We start from the raw sequence: 17567 nt of genomic DNA on the forward strand, positions 1-17567 counted from the left end.
AAGTCTAAAAGTATTTAGTTTAAAATATACTTAAGTATCAAAAGTAAATGTAATTACTCAAATTTACTTAAGTATCAAAAGTAAAATCATTTTAAAATCCTTTTATTAAGCTAACCAGACGGCACCATTTTCTTATTTTTTTAAATATACCGATAGCCAGAGGCACACTCTCCAACATTCCAACATAATTTACAAACGAAGCATGTGTGTTTAGTGAGTCCACCAGATCAGAGGCAGTAGGGATGACCAGGGATGTTCTGTCCTGCTAAGCATTCACAATGTAACGTGTACTTTGATGTCAAGGAAAATGTACGGAGTAAAAAGTACATTATTTTCTTTCTGAATGTAGTGAAGTAAAAGTGAAAGTAGTCAAAAATATAAATAGTCAAGTAAATTACAGATACCCCAAAAAAATACTTCAGAAGTACTTTAAAGTATTTTTACTTGAGTACTTTACACCACAAATGCATAGTCACTTTACAAATGACCTCGACTAACTTCTACCCCTGCACATTGACTCGGTACCGGTAACCCCTGTATGTAGCCTCGTTATTGTTAAGTCATTTTCTTGAGGTACTTTTTGATATTTTTTTTTAACTTTCGTTAATTTAGTAAATATTTTCTTAACTCTATTTCTTTAACTGCATTGTTGGTTAAGGGCTTGTAAGTAAGCATTTCACTGTAAGGTCTACACTTGTCGTATTCAGCACATGACAAATCAAATTGGATTTGATTTGATTTGAGGCGTGCGTTACAGGTAAATTGTGTCTGGGAAGGGTGAGACTATGAACACACCTACCAGGCTTTCACGGTAGCTCTGTGCTTGTTGATACTTCTGCAGAGTTCTGTGTTATGAGATACCAATGCTTAATTTCACCAGATGGTTACTTAATTGTCTTGTTAAAATGGTAATTAGCTATTGATTGTCTGATGTTATGCCTATATCATGTCTCTCTTTTTGTTGTGGATCTCTTTTGATGCAATGCAATTTCTGTGAATAACAGACAATAAAAGTACTATCTAACGTCATCTAACATCATCTAACCTCATCTAATATCATCTAATCTAGTAATTATGCAATTTACTCAAATTTTATGATGGCTCACACACACATGCAGACAAGTATACTATATATACACAAAAGTATGTGGACATCCCTTCAAATTAGCGGATTCGAGTATTTCAGCAACACTCGTTGCTGACAGGTGTATAAAATCGAGCACCGCCATGCAATCTCCATAGACAAACATTGGCAGTAGAATGGCCTTACTGAAGAGCTCAGTGACTTTCAACGTGGCACCGTCATAGGGTGCCATCTTTCCAACAAGTCAGTTCGTCAAATTTCTGCCCTGTTAGAGCTCCCCTGGTCAACTGTAAGTGCTGTTATTGTGTAGTGGAAACGTCTAGGAGCAACAACGGCTCAGCTGCAAAGTGCTAGGCCACACAAGCTCACAGAACGGGACCGCCAAGTGCTGAAGCGTGTAGTGCATAAAAATCATCCGTCCTCGGTTATAACACTTTCTACCGAGTTCAAAACTGCCTCTGGAAGCAACTTCAGCAAAATAAATGTTTGTCGGGAGCTTCATGAAATGGGTGTCCATGACTGAGCAGCTGCACACAAGCCTAAGATCACTATGCGCAATACCAAGCATCAGCTGGAGGGGTGTAAAGCTAGCCGCCATTGCAGTGGAAATGCGTTCTCTGGAGTCACCATCTGGCAGTCTGACGGATGAATCTGGGTTCGGCGGATGCCAGGAGAATGGTACCTGCCCCAATACATAGTGCCAACGGTAAAGTTTGGTGGATGAGGAATACTGGTCTGTGGCTGTTTTTCATGATTCGGGCTTGGTCCCTTAGTTCCAGTGAAGGGAAATCGTAATGCTACAGCATACAATGACATTCTGGAGCATTCTGTGCTTCCAACTTTGTGGCAACAGTTTGGGGAAGGCCCTTTCCTGTTTCAGCATGACAATGCCCCAGTGCACAAAGCGAAGTCCATACAGAAATGGTTGGTAGAGAATAAGAACTTAACTGGCACCTTTGGGATGAATTGGAACGCCGACTGCGAGCCAGGTCTAAACGCCCAACATCAGTGCTCCACCTCACTAATGCTCTTGTGGCTGAATGTAAGCAAGTCCCCGCAGCAATGTTCCAACAATTAGTGGAAAGCCTTCCCAGAAAGAGTGGAGGCTGTTATAGCAGTAAAGGGGGGACCAACTCTATATTAATGCCCAGGATTTTGAAATTAGATGTTTGACGAGCAGGTGTGTAGTGTCTTTTGGTCATGTGGTGTCGGTACGATGCACACTCAAACACACCCAGTCTGATCACTCTACTAATGAGTCCTTCTGACCAAAACCATGTCATCTGCAGTCCGGAGAAGTAAGGAGGACCACACACACTGACTGATTGACTGACTGAATGACTGATTCACTGAATGTATGGCAAGGTGATATTCAACACCAATGACAGGTTGATAACAAAGATACATCTTTAAGCCTCCTCTTGGAGTAGAGTAAGTTGTTGGTGACCTCTAATTGGACAGAACAGAGGTGGAGCCAATCAGAAGACCTATACCTCCCTGTCAGACATTGCCTACCTTTCCAGCAAGACCAATGACACAGCAGAATGAGTCAAGAACAGATTCTGTCTATCTCATAATGACATGATCCTTATCAGTGGAAGTCAGGCTGCCTGGCTGCCTGGCACGAGCCACTGGTGCAGCAGAGGTGCTTTTATTGTTTTGCAGTTTTTCTGCAGTCAATAGTCTTCCACCAGATGCAAAGCTGAAAGTAATGGAAAAAGAGGCACACACACACTGACCATCACTAGGCATTTTGGGACAAATGCAGCTCAGGGTCCAGGATTTACAACAGCCTATAGAGACACTCTGATCTTCCCCCCTCTCTCTCTCTCTCTCTCTCTCTCTCTCCCCCTTCTCCCTCCCCCTTTCTCTCCCCCCTCTTCCACTCTCTCTCCCCCTCTCTCCCACCTTCTCTCTCCCCCTCTCCCCCATTCTCTCTCCCCCTCTCCCCCATTCTCTCTCTCCCTTTCTCTCTCCCCTCTCTCTCTTACTCCCCACCTTTCTCTCTCTCCCCATTTCACTCTCTCTCTTCCTCTCAACTTTTCCCTCTCTCTCTCCCCCTTTCCCTCTCCCCTTTCCCTCTCTCTCCCCTTCCCTCTCCCCCTTTCTCTCTCCCCCATTCTTTCTCTCTCTCTCTCTCTCCTGCTCTCCCTCTCTCCCTCCCCCCTGTTCCACGCTCTCTCCCTTTCTCTCTCTCTCTCCCCATATCTCCCTCCCCTTTCTCTCTCTCCCTCCTGCTCTCCCTCTCCCCCATTCTCTCTCTCTCTCCTGCTCTCCCTCTCCCCCTCGCTCTCCCCCTCCCCCCTCTCTTTCCCCCCCTTTATCTCTCCCCATCCCCCCTCTCTCTCCCCATTTTATCTTCCCCATTCTCTCTCTCTCTCTCCCTCCTGCTCTCCCTCTCCCCATTCTCTCTCTCCTGCTCTCCCTCTCACTCTCTCCCCACTTTCTCTCTCTCCCCCTCGTTCTCTCTCCCTCCTTCTCCCTTTCGCTCTCTCTCTCTCATTCAGTGTGAGAGCTTACACAGCTGCACCACACTCGGTTACTCTTTTTGTCAAACCAAGCTTCACACACACACACACACACACACACACACACACACACACACACACACACACACACACACACACACACACACACACACACACACACACACACACACACACACACACAGCTAGACTGAACCTCTGGACAGTAGTGTACTCCAACTACCAGGAAAGCACAGTCGGTAAGAGGACCGGAGAGGAGAGGAGAGGGGGAGAGAGAGAGAGAGAGAGAGAGAGAGAGAGAGAGAGAGACCACTCTGAGAGGCAGAGAGAAGGAGCAAGTGGAAGAGAAGACAGGAGTTTAAGAGCATGTGTTTGTTCCCTTGGGACCCCAGCATCCAGGATACACAAAGATACAGCAGGATCCAGGACCTTTCTCCAAACACCTCCGTTAGCAGCAACATCACATGCAGCATATTGTTTTTTCCACACAGGGAGGATAAAAGATACTACTGAAGCACTTTTCTTATTTAAGAGCTATAGCACATTGGAGACTGAGACATCACCAGATGGTGAGTAATGCACTGGCTGTGAGAGAGAGAGAGAGAGAGAGAGAGAGAGAGAAAGAGAGCTGCTGCTCTGTGTGTGTAGAAGTATCTGTTGTTAGGGAGGTTTTCCCTTTCTCTATGCTTCTTGTGAAATAATATTCCAGCTACTAGGCTAATGCATTGAGTCTTATTGCAGGTAAGACATTTTTTTATATTTTTTACCGGGACTGTTTTCCCCCTCATTCCAGTGCAATTATCAGAATGAACTAATCCATAAACTTGTGGGAGCAAAACACAACCAAGGGAAATTGTCCTTGTCCAAGCTGCAGTGAGGTACAGTAGCATTGCAATGCAGGTAGTGTGTACTGGGATGAAAAGAGGAAATGTAGGGCTTTATAAAATGTAAAAGACTACAGACATAAAGTAGAGTTAGTAGTAGAATAACCTTATCTGTAAACTCTGAATACAGACATCTAGTATCGGGGTGGATATTAAAATAATACTGTTTACTATAAGGTAGTAAAATAATATAACATAAATGGATAGATACACACTGTGTAGCCTTCTTTACAGTACATCGACACTTTTGGTTTTGCGGTCTAACAACAACACAGTTTAGGATGAGAAATAATGTAGAATAAATGATGTATTATAGATTTAGAGCGTGAGTTCACACTGGGGGCTATGTGTGGTTTTATGTGTTTTATGTGTGGTTTTAAGTGTTCTATGTGTGGTTTTAAGTGTTCTATGTGTGGGTTTAAGTGTTCTATGTGTGGTTTTAAGTGTTCTATGTGTGGGTTTAAGTGTTCTATGTGTGGTTTTAAGTGTTCTATGTGTGGTTTTAAGTGTTCTATGTGTGGGTTTAAGTGTTCTATGTGTGGTTTTAAGTGTTCTGTGTGGTTTAAGTGTTCTGTGTGGTTTTAAGTGTTCTATGTATTCTACGTGTGGTTCTATGTGTTCGATGTGTGGTTGTTGTGTTCTATGTGTGGTTCTGTGTTCTATGTGTGGTTTTATGTGTTCTATGTGTGATTTTATGTGTTCTATGTGTGATTTTATGTGTTCTATGTGTGGTTCTGTGTTCTATGTGTGGTTCTGTGTTCTATGTGTGGTTTTATGTGTTCTATGTGTGATTTTATGTGTTCTATGTGTGATTTTATGTGTTCTATGTGTGGTTCTGTGTTCTATGTGTGGTTCTGTGTTCTATGTGTGGTTTTATGTGTTCTATGTGTGATTTTATGTGTTCTATGTGTTCTATGTGTTCTGTGTGTGGTTTTATGTGTTCTATGTGTGATTTTATGTGTTCTGTGTTCTATGTGTGCTTCTATGTGTTCGATGTGTGGTTGTTGTGTTCTATGTGTGGTTTTATGTGTTCTATGTGTGGTTTTTGTGTTCTATGTGTGGTTTTTGTGTTCTATGTGTTCTATGTGTGGTTTTATGTGTTCTATGTGTGGTTTTATGTGTTCTGTGTTCTATGTGTGGTTCTATGTGTTCGATGTGTGGTTGTTGTGTTCTATGTGTGGTTTTAAGTGTTCTATGTATTATATGTGTGATTCTATGTGTTCGATGTGTGGTTGTTGTGTTCTATGTGTGGTTTTTGTGTTCTATGTGTGGTTCTGTGTTCTATGTGTGGTTTTATGTGTTCTATGTGTGATTTTATGTGTTCTATGTGTGATTTTATGTGTTCTATGTGTGGTTCTATGTGTTCTATGTGTGGTTCTGTGTTCTATGTGTGGTTTTATGTGTTCTATGTGTGATTTTATGTGTTCTATGTGTTCTGTGTGTGGTTTTATGTGTTCTATGTGTGATTTTATGTGTTCTATGTGTGCTTCTATGTGTTCGATGTGTGGTTGTTGTGTTCTATGTGTGGTTTTTGTGTTCTATGTGTGGTTTTTGTGTTCTATGTGTTCTATGTGTGGTTTTATGTGTTCTATGTGTGGTTTTATGTGTTCTGTGTTCTATGTGTGGTTCTATGTGTTCGATGTGTGGTTGTTGTGTTCTATGTGTGGTTTTATGTGTTCTATGTGTGGTTTTTGTTTTCTATGTGTGTTTTTTGTGTTCTATGTGTGGTTTTATGTGGTTTTTGTGTTCTATGTGTGGTTTTTGTGTTCTATGTGTGGTTTTTGTGTGTTATGTGTGGTTTTCTGTGTTCTATGTGTGGTTTTCTGTGTTCTATGTGTGGTTTTCTGTGTTCTATGTGTGGTTTTCTGTGTTCTATGTGTGGTTCTATGTGTTTGATGTGTGGTTCTATGTGTTCGATGTGTGGTTTTATGTGTTCTATGTGTGATTTTATGTGTTCTGTGTTCTATGTGTGGTTCTATGTGTTCGATGTGTTCTATGTGTGGTTTTTGTGTTCTATGTGTTCTATGTGTGGTTTTATGTGTTCTATGTGTGGTTTTATGTGATCTATGTGTGGTTTTATGTGTTCTATGTGTGATGTTATGTGTTCTATGTGTGATGTTATGTGTTCTGTGTGTTCTATGTGTGGTTTTTGTGTTCTATGTGTGTTTTTTTGTGTTCTATGTGTGGTTTAATGTGTTCTATGTGTGGTTGTTGTGTTCTATGTGTGGTTTTAAGTGTTCTGTGTGGTTTTTGTGTTCTATGTGTGGTTTTATGTGTTCTATGTGTGGTTTTATGTGTTCTATGTGTGGTTTTCTGTGTTCTGTGTTCTATGTGTGGTTCTATGTGTGGTTCTATGTGTGGTTGTTGTGTTCTATGTGTGGTTCTATGTGTGGTTTTTGTGTTCTATGTGTGGTTTTCTGTGTTCTGTGTGATTTTATGTGTTCTGTGTGATTTTATGTGTTCTGTGTGTTCTATGTGTGGTTCTATGTGTTCTATGTGTGGTTCTATGTGTTCTATGTGTGGTTTTTGTGTTCTATGTGTGGTTTTTTGTGTTCTATGTGTGTTTTTTGTGTTCTGTGTGGTTTTGTGTGTTCTGTGTGTGGTTTTGTGTGTTCTGTGTGTGGTTTTGTGTTCTATGTGTGGTTTTATGTGTTCTATGTGTGGTTTTTGTGTTCTATGTGTGGTTTCTGTGTTCTATGTGTGGTTCTATGTGTTCTATGTGTGGTTTTCTGTGTTCTATGTGTGATTTTATGTGTTCTATGTGTGATTTTATGTGTTCTATGTTCTATGTGTGGTTCTATGTGTTCGATGTGTGGTTGTTGTGTTCTATGTGTGGTTTTATGTGTTCTATGTGTGGTTCTATGTGTGATTTTTGTGTTCTATGTGTGATTTATGTGTGGTTTTATGTGTTCTGTGTGATTTTATGTGTTCTGTGTGATTTTATGTGTTCTATGTGTGATTTATGTGTTCTATGTGTGGTTTTTGTGTTCTATGTGTGGTTTTATGTGTTCTGTGTGATTTTATGTGTTCTGTGTGATTTTATGTGTTCTGTGTATTCTATGTGTGGTTCTATGTGTTCTATGTGTGGTTCTATGTGTTCTATGTGTGGTTTTTGTGTTCTATGTGTGGTTTTTTGTGTTCTATGTGTGTTTTTTGTGTTCTGTGTGGTTTTGTGTGTTCTGTGTGTGGTTTTGTGTGTTCTGTGTGTGGTTTTGTGTTCTATGTGTGGTTTTATGTGTTCTATGTGTGGTTTTTGTGTTCTATGTGTGGTTTCTGTGTTCTATGTGTGGTTCTATGTGTTCTATGTGTGGTTTTCTGTGTTCTATGTGTGATTTTATGTGTTCTATGTGTGATTTTATGTGTTCTATGTTCTATGTGTGGTTCTATGTGTTCGATGTGTGGTTGTTGTGTTCTATGTGTGGTTTTATGTGTTCTATGTGTGTTCTATGTGTGGTTTTGTGTTCTATGTGGTTTTATGTGTTCTGTGTAGTGTTCTGTGTGATTTTATGTGTTCTATGTGTGATTTATGTGTTCTATGTGTTCTATGTGTGGTTCTATGTGTTCTATGTGTGGTTTTTATGTTCTATGTGTGGTTTTCTGTGTTCTATGTGTGGTTTTTGTGTTCTATGTGTGTTTTTTGTGTTCTGTGTGGTTCTATGTGTTCTATGTGTGGTTTTCTGTGTTCTATGTGTGATTTTATGTGTTCTGTGTTCTATGTGTGGTTTTTGTGTTTTATGTGTTCTATGTGGGATTTTATGTGTTCTATGTGTGGTTCTGTGTTCTATGTGTGGTTTTTATGTGTTCTATGTGTGGTTTTTGTGTTCTATGTGTGGTTTTATGTGTTCTATGTGTTCTATGTGTTCTTTTATGTGTGGTTTTATGTGTTCTATGTGTTATTCTATGTGTTCTATGTGTTATTTTACGTTTTCTATGTGTTGTTCTACACCATATATACAAACGTATGTGGACACCACATCAAATTAGTGGATTCGACTATTTCAGCCACACCCGTTGCTGACAGGTGTATAAAATCGAGCACACCGCCATGCTATCTCCATAGATAAACATTTGCAGTGGAATGGCCTTACTGAAGAACTCAGAGACTTTCAACGCGGCACCGTCATGACACCTTTTCAACAAGTCAGTTCGTCAAATTTCTGCCCTGCTAGAGCTATCCCTGTCAAGTGCTGTTATTGTGAAGTGGAAACATCTAGGAGCACCAACGGCTCAGCCGCAAAGTGGTAGGCCACACAAGCTCACAGAAAGGGGCCGCCGAGTGCTGAAGCCCGTAGTGTGTAAAAATCGCCTGTCCTCAGTTGCAACACTCACTACCGAGTTCCAAACTGCCTCTGGAAGCAACGTCAGCACAATAACTGTTCGTCAGGAACTTCATGAAATTCATTTCCATGGCCGAGCAGCCGCCCACAAGCCTAAGATCACCATGTGCAATGCCAAGCATCAGCTGAAGTGGTGTAAAGTTCACCGTCATTGGACTCTGGAGCAGTGGAAATTCGTTCTCTGGAGTGATGAATCACGATTCACCATCTAGCAGTCCGACGGACGAATCTTGGTTTGGCGGAAGCATAGTGCATAGTGCCAACTGTAAAGTTTGGTGGAGGAGGAATAATGATCTGGGGCAGTTTTTCATGGTTCGGGCTAGGTCTCTTGGTTCCATTGAAGGGAAATCTTAACTCTACAGCATACAATGACATTCTAGATGATTCTGTGCTTCCAACTTTGTGAAGGCCCTTTCCTGTTTCAGCATGACAATGCCCCTGCGCACAAAGCGAGGTCCATACAGAAATGGTTTGTCGAGAACTTGACTTGCCTGCACAGAGCCCTGACCTCAACCCCATCGAACACCTTTGGGAAGTAGTGGAACGCCGACTGCGAGCCAGGCCTACTCGCCAAACATCAGTGCTCGACCTCACTAATGCTCGTGGCTGAATGGAAGCAAGTCCCCGCAGCAATGTTCCATCATCTAGTGGAAAGCCTTCCCAGAAGAGTAGAGGCTGTTATAGCAGTAAAGGGGGACCAACTCCTTATTACAGTTTTTTCTGATTGCTTAGGCACTATCTTTGAAACTATAGGCTATTTTTGCAAAACTCTACACACTCACCACAAAACCTTACACCAAACCAGCAAAACATTATACATCTCTTGCAAAAGCAAACAATTCTTTCAAAACTCTTCAAACTCTTAAAACAAATTGTGTTTTTGCGTCAATACAGTACACACAAACCATCATTTCAATAAGTACACAAAGCACCAACTAGGCACTGATAGTAAAAATGAAAAACACTTGTGGCTTTTGCTTTTTCTGTGTGCAGGGCATAGCAGTTTGAAAACAAAATGTTGTCATACATGTAGTAAACACACATACACACAGGTATCCAAATGTGTAAAGTATGGAAGTGTTTTCCGAACATAACACAACATCAATACAAATAAGAGGAAAACGTATATATATATTTTTCAAAATGTTCTAACACTCCTCAAACAACAAAAGCGCAGTAGAAGAAAACAAAAACGTTTGTGGTAGAAAAAAAAGAAGAGAAAAGAAATGAGGCTACATCTCGTCCTTCTTCGTGGGTCTGGCCATAAGACTTCATCCACATCACATGCGATGTTGTCTTGACGAAGGCAGCGTGGAAAGTATCGCATGGGGTGCCGTATCCAGGCCTGGCATGACCCCTGATCGATGTCTCCACAAGCCTCCTCCATTGCCTGTAGAAGGGGATTGGTGGGGCTGGCGATCATACACCTTCCAACGCCATGCAGAGAAGAATTCTTCAATAGGATTCCAGAACGGAGAGTATAGGGAAGATTTGAGTGCGATGAAAAGTGGGTGACCTGTGAACCAATTGCGACACCCAGCAGCCCGGTGGAAACTAACATTGTCCCAGATGATAACATACCTGGGCTGCTCTGGCCCCTGGTCGTTAGGGATGAGTCTGTTGTGGAGGGTATCCAGAAATGTGATAATGTGTGCAGTGTTGTATGGACCTGTTGTATGGGCATGATAGTGAAGGACGCCGTTTTGAGTAATAGCCACACACATTGTTATGTTGCCACCACTTTGTCCTGGGACGTTAATGATGGCACGGTGTCTGACGATATTTCTGCCGCGGCCCCTTGTTTTTGCAAGGTTGAAACCTGCCTCGTCCACATATATAAGCTCATGATGCACTGCATCTGTTTCTAGCTCCATGACTCTTTGAAAGAGACAAGAGAAAACAATGTCGCACAGTAGGAAAAGACAGGGATCAGTCAATATGATGTAGCACCATACACTTCCAGATCCAGTACCAATGATAGGATAGTATAGCTTACCTGCACATATTCATATCTCAGTTGTTTTACACAGTCTGAGTATCTTTCAAAAGGGACTCTGTACAGCTGCTTCATCCTAATTCTATTGCGTTTCAGTAGACGAGACAGTGCAGAGAGACTCACTCTGTTGATGTTTTGGAATATGGTGTTATCTGCTATTATCTGGTCCTGCAGTTCTGAGTCTGATGCGATTATTTGCAATGACCATATTTAGAACAGTCGACCTCTTCCACCAGATACTGGTTTTCTTGCAGTTCTGTAAAAACATTTGAATGGTTTTAGTGATCGATCCTTCTCATTATAAAAGTATAGTACATATTACAGTACCAGTAAGACTACAGCATTAACAGTTACTTACAGGTTCTAATTTCGAATTATCCAGATGATACCTGCAACAGTATAGCGGCTCAGATTTGGTTGAACCCGTTGCCCAGCCTCCCTCATGCTCATCCCATGGTGGACAACATGGTCAACCACAGTCGCTCTGATTTCATCAGTTTATTGTGTTCCTGACTACCCTTCCTCTTCCTCTTCCCCGTCCTCTCCTTCCCCCCGTCCTACTTCACCACTTCCTTCTCCTCCTCTAGTTTTCACCCCTCTTACTCTCTGTCCAATATTGGCCTCCATTGTTGTCCAAACCAATTGTTTACCTGTGGCCTATTTATAGTGCTCAAGCTCTGATTTGTAAGTGAACTCATTATCTAAAAGTGTTTTCACATGTGTCAATGTGGAAAGGAAATTGGTGAAATAGTGTAGAAATGTAGAGACCAATGTTAACAGTTTTGCTAGAAGTGTGTTATTAAATTGCAAATTGAGTGTAAAGCAGTGAGTTGTATTTACAGTTTTGCAAAAAGTGTGTTATAAAATTACAAACTGAGTGTAAAAAAAAGAACGTGCATTCAGTTTGGCACACTTGATGAATGAATTGGCCACAAGTGTTAATAGTTTCAGACTATAGTGCTTCAAGAATTCCTGTTAGTGTTTAAGCATTCAGAAAAAACTTTAATGCCCATGATTTTGGAGATGTTTGACAGTGTCCACATACCTTTGGTCATGTAGTGTATGTGTTCAATGTGTTGTTCTATGTGTTCTACGTGTTCTACACTACCGGTGAAAAGTTTTAGAACACCAACTCATTCAATTTTTTTAAACTAATAGTGAATACATCAAACCTATGAAATAACACATATGAAATCATGTAGTAAGCAAAAAAGTGTTAAACAAATCAAAATATATTTAGTATTTTAGACTCTTCAAAGTAGCCACCCTTTGCCTTGATGACAGCTTTGCACACTCTTGGCATTCTCTCAACCAGCTTCATGAGGTAGTCACCTGGAATGCATTTCAATTAACAGGTGTGCTTTGCGGTCAAATTCCTGCAAAGAAACCACTACTAAAGGACACCAACAAGAAGAAGAGACTATTATTTGTGGAATTTCTTTCCTTCTTAATGCGTTTGAGCATTGGGGATTTGATCTAGCAACCGTTTGGTTACTGGCCCAATGCTCTAATCACTAGGCTATCTGCCGCCCCAATGCGGTATGGGTGAACGGATGATCTCTGCATGTGTATTTCCCACCGTAAAGCATGGAGGAGGAGGTGTTATGGTGTGGGGGTGCTTTGCTCGTGACACTGTCTGTGATGGCTACCACAGTATTCTGCAGCGATACGCCATCCCATCTGGTTTGGGCTTAGTGGGACTATAATTTGTTTTTCAACAGGACAATGACCCAACACACCTTCAGGCTGTGTAAGGGCTATTTTACCAAGAAGGAGAGTGATGAGTGCTGCGTCAGATGACCTGGCCTCCACAATCCCCTGACCTCAACCAAATTGAGATGGTTTGGGATGAGTCGGACCTCAGAGTGAAGGAAAAGCAGCCAACAAGTGCTCAGCATATGTGGGAACTCCTTCCAGACTGTTGGAAAAGCATTCCAGGTGAAGCTGGTTGAGAAATTGCAAAGCTGTTATTAAGGCAAAGGGTTGCTATTTGAAGAATCTCAAATATATTAATTTGTTTAACACTTTTTAGGTTCAACATGATTCCATATGTGTTATTTCATAGTTTTGATGTCTTCACTACTTTCTACGATGTAGAAAATAGTAAAAATAAAGAAAAATCCTTGAATGAGTAGGTGTTCTAAAACTTTTGACCAGTAGTGTACGTGTTGTTCTATGTGTTTTACATGTTGCTCTACAGGGGCTTTGCGAAAGTATTCACACCCCTTGGCATTTTTCCTATTTTGTTGCCCTACAACCTGGAATTAAAATGTATTTTTGGGGGGTTTATATCATTTGATTTACACAACATGCCTACCATTTTGAAGATGCAAAATATTTTTTATTGTGAAACAAACAAGAAACAACACAAAAAAACGGAAAACTTGAGCGTGCATAACTATTCACCCCCCGAAATCAATACTTTGTAGAGCCACCTTATGCAGCAATTACAGCTGCAAGTCTCTTGGGGTATGTCTCTATAAGCTTGGCACATCTAGCCACTGGGATTTTTGCCCATTCTTCAAGGCAAAACTGCTCCAGCTCCTTCAAGTTGGATGGGTTCCACTGGTGTACAGCAATCTTTAAGTCATACCACAGATTCTCATTTGGATTGAGGTCTGGGCTTTGACGAGGCCATCCCAAGACATTTAAATGTTTCCCCTTAAATCACTCAAGTGTTGCTTTAGCAGTATGCTTAGGGTCATTGTCCTGCTGGAAGGTGAACCGCCATCTCAAATCTGTGGAAGACAAACAGGTTTCCCTCAAGAATTTCCCTGTATTTAGTGCCATCCATCATTCCTTCAATTCTGACCAGTTTCCCAGTCACTGCCGATGGAAAAACATCCCCACAGCATGATGCTGCCACCACCATGCTTCACTGTGGGGATGGTGTTCTCGGGGTGATGAGAGGTGTTGGGTTTGCGCCAGACATACCGTTTTCCTTGATGGCCAAAAAGCTCAATTTTAGTCTCATCTGACCAGAGTACCTTCTTCCATATGTTAGGGGAGTCTCCCACATGCCTTTTGGCGAACACCAAACGTGTTTGTTTATTTTCTTCTTTAAGCAATGGCTTTTTTCTGGCCACTCTTCTGTAAAGCCCAGCTCTGTGGAGTGTACGGCTTAAAGTGGTCCTATGGACAGATACTCCAATCTCCGCTGTGGCGCTTTGCAGCTCCTTCAGGGTTATCTTTGGTCTCTTTGTTGCCTCTGATTAATGCCCTCCTTGACTGATCTGTGAGTTTTGGTGGGCGGCCGCCTCTTGGCAGGTTCGTTGTGGTGCCATATTCTTTCCACTTTTTAATAATGGATTTAATTGTGCTCCATGGGATGTTCAAAGTTTCTGATATTTTTTTTGAACCCAACCCTGATCTGTACTTCTCCACAACGTTGTCCCTGACCTGTTTGGAGTGCTCCTTGGTCTTCATGGTGCTGCTTGCTTGGTGGTGCCCCTTGTTTAGTGGTGTTGCAGACTCCAGGGCCTTTCAGAACAGGTGTATATATACTGAGATCATGTGACAGGTCATGTGACACTTAGATTTCACACAGGGGAGTAATTATGTGACTTCTGAAGGTAATTGGTTGCACCAGATCTTATTTAGGGGCTTCATAGCAAAGGGGGGTGACTAAATATGTACACACCACTTTTACTTTTTTTAATACTTTTTTGAAACAAGTTATTTTTTTAATTTCACTTCACCAATTTTGACTATTTTGTGTATGTCCCTTACATGAAATCCAAATAAGAATCCATTTAAATTAGAGGTTGTAATTCAACAAAATAGGAAAAACACCAAGGGGGATGAATACTTTTGCAAGGCTCTGAATGTGTTCTATGTGTTCCACCGCCACACGAACAGCCATCTGGAATCATAACAAGCATCTGTCCTGCAGTCTAAACCCTGCTGTCGGGGAGGATTGAGACCTGTGTCCTAATCTGGGGCAGGAATAACTGCACATTTACCATCAATGAGTGGGAGGCGGAGGGAGGCCTAATCCATTGTGATCTGTGTGATGGTGCACTTGATGGTACCAAGCTGTCAACGCAGCTCGCAACGCCATCGATTGTAATTAAACACTTGGTATAATGTGGGATACTTTGATACACTGCACCTCCAGTTGGAGCTGTTGCATATGCAGACGCGGTTAAATGGCACCATTGCATTTTACATTGGAGTGCAATGGAGTAAAATGTTCACGTTTCTCTTTTCAGAACTGGTTGAATGGCTATTTGTACCTTGTAGGCACCTGCAACTTACCACAGGTGAGGTAAATTAGACATACACGAGAATTACCTGCCTCCAACCAAATTAATTTGAATTTTGTTTAATTTAGTCCAGGCCATTTTTTGCCCTTCAAGTGAAAAATCAATTCAGATGTATTTCTTTTTTTATCCTGTAAATCAAACAAATACATATGTGTACACCCCAAAGGTTTCAATTTCAACTTATTTTAGAAGAAATAGTGAATCATGTAAGGGTGCCAAAACACTTAATTATGTCTGTATAGACTACCATATTTGTCCCAACACTTACGTGTCTATCTATCCTCCTTTTGTGGCAAGTATGTACTAAATTATGTATGCTAGCTTTTTATTGTCATCCCCCTCCCCCAAAAGCTTCTCTCATCAGCTGGAAGTGTAATTCAATGAGGCAGCCCCCCACTGTAATGGACTCCCAAGTGCTTCAATCACTTCGATTTGACTACTGTACTGGACCTAAAAAAGTAGGGCAGAGACAAGGAGAAGTAGAGGCTGACTGAGGGACAGAATGAGAAGTGCTCTGATGTGGGAGGGAAAGAGAGAGTGTGTGTGTGTGTGTGTGTGTGTGCGCGCGTGCGTGCGTGCGTGTGTGTAAGCGTGTGTGTGAGTTTGTGTGTGAGTGTGTGTGCGAGTTTGTGAGTGTGTGTGTGAGTTTGTGTGTGTGTGTGTGTGTGTGTGTGTGTGTGTGAGTGTGCGTGAGTGTGAGTGAGTTTGTGTGTAAGTGTTTGTGTGAGTGTGTGTGTGTGTGTGTGTGTGTGTGTGTGTGTGTGTGTGTGTGATACGTAAATGGCAGGAGTGTGGCCAGAGGCTTCTGTTCAAAGCCATATCCATAGAAAATTAGGTACCTCCCCTAAATCTGAGTGTTCCCTCTTCTATACATGTCCTTGGCTTAGGGCAGTGTGTGTATGTGTGTATGTATGTGTGTGTATTTGTGTTCCCTACTACACAAGAGTCTGACCTAAATGTAATACTCTCAGTTTAGGTTAAAATATTGCAGTTGATTTGATTCTATTGCACACGTGCATGCATATTCATACTGACATTTCACTTGGTGTCAAGATGTTACATTTCCACAAATTCCTTTGTAGCCATGGAAATTAAATGAAAGCTCTCAAAAGGCCTTATATCAGATATCCCCACTTCATCTATGTCTTCTGTAACTTCCTTGGTGCTGGACCTCTGACAGACAGGTCAGGGTAATCTTCTCAGGACCCCAGCACTAATTGAGGAATGAGGATTACCTCATCCTCTTAAGGCTGGTTAATTAAGCTGCTGCTGCACTGGCTCCAGACCAGACAGTGACAGAATGTTGTGGATCAACTGACTCCAGATCAGATGTACTCATCATGGCCCTGATTAAACAGGACAAGGACAGCACACCTCACAGCTCACACAGAGAAACCGAAAAACACCCTCCACTATACACTAATATAACCAAGCGCACCTAAAACTGAGAATCAGAAGCAAGCACACTTCATATCGAGAATCAGAAGCAAGCACACTTCATATCGAGAATCAGAACCAAGCACACTTCATATCGAGAATCAGAACCAAGCACACTTCATATCGAGAATTGAGAAACAGAAGCAAGCACACTTCATATCGAGAATCAGAAGCAAGCACACTTCATATCGAGAATCAGAAGCAAGCACACTTCATATCGAGAATCAGAACCAAGCACACTTCATACCGAGAATCAGAACCAAGCACACTTCATATCGAGAATTGAGAAACAGAAGCAAGCACACTTCATATCGAGAATCAGAACCAAGCACACTTCATATCGAGAATTGAGAAACAGAACCAAGCACACTTCATATCGAGAATCAGAACCAAGCACACTTCATATTGAGAATCAGAACCAAGCACACTTCATATCGAGAATCAGAACCAAGCACACTTCATATTGAGAATTGAGAATCAGAACCAAGCACACTTCATATCGAGAATCAGAACCAAGCACACTTCATATCGAGAATCAGAACCAAGCACACTTCATATTGAGAATCAGAACCAAGCACACTTCATATCGAGAATCAGAACCAAGCACACTTCATATTGAGAATCAGAACCAAGCACACTTCATATTGAGAATCAGAACCAAGCACACTTCATATAGAGAATCAGAACCAAGCACACTTCATATCCAGAATCAGAACCAAGCACACTTCATATTGAGAATTGAGAAACAGAAGCAAGCACACTTCATATCGAGAATCAGAAGCAAGCACATTTCACATTGAGAAACAGAAGCAAGTAAACTTCATTTCGAGATTCAGAACCAAGCACACTTCATATATCTAAAACTATTGTAGTGAGTAGTTGACTCAAACAATAGTTGAACAGTTTAGAAAAAAATGAAGGAGAGAGAGATTTTGTTGTATTTTCTTTAAACATTCACTTTCACTTAGCTAGCGAATGCAGATCGCTAGTGTACCCCACTCAAACACCCAGCTCAAACAGAGAGGGATGCTATAACTCTTCCAAGTCAAGGTAAGCTTTTGGTTTTATTGATTTATTG

General features: G+C 41.4%; 1 protein-coding gene across 2 annotated transcripts in view; it reads right to left on the reverse strand.

Moving 5' to 3' along the window:
- LOC106584529 (voltage-dependent calcium channel subunit alpha-2/delta-4) overlaps positions 1-17567 on the reverse strand; it is a 99762-nt gene that overhangs the window by 13875 nt on the left and 68320 nt on the right. The gene's annotated exons all lie outside the window — the stretch shown is intronic.

Source organism: Salmo salar, chromosome ssa23, assembly GCF_905237065.1.
Source record: "Salmo salar chromosome ssa23, Ssal_v3.1, whole genome shotgun sequence".
In the NCBI taxonomy this organism is placed as follows: Eukaryota; Metazoa; Chordata; class Actinopteri; order Salmoniformes; family Salmonidae; genus Salmo; species Salmo salar.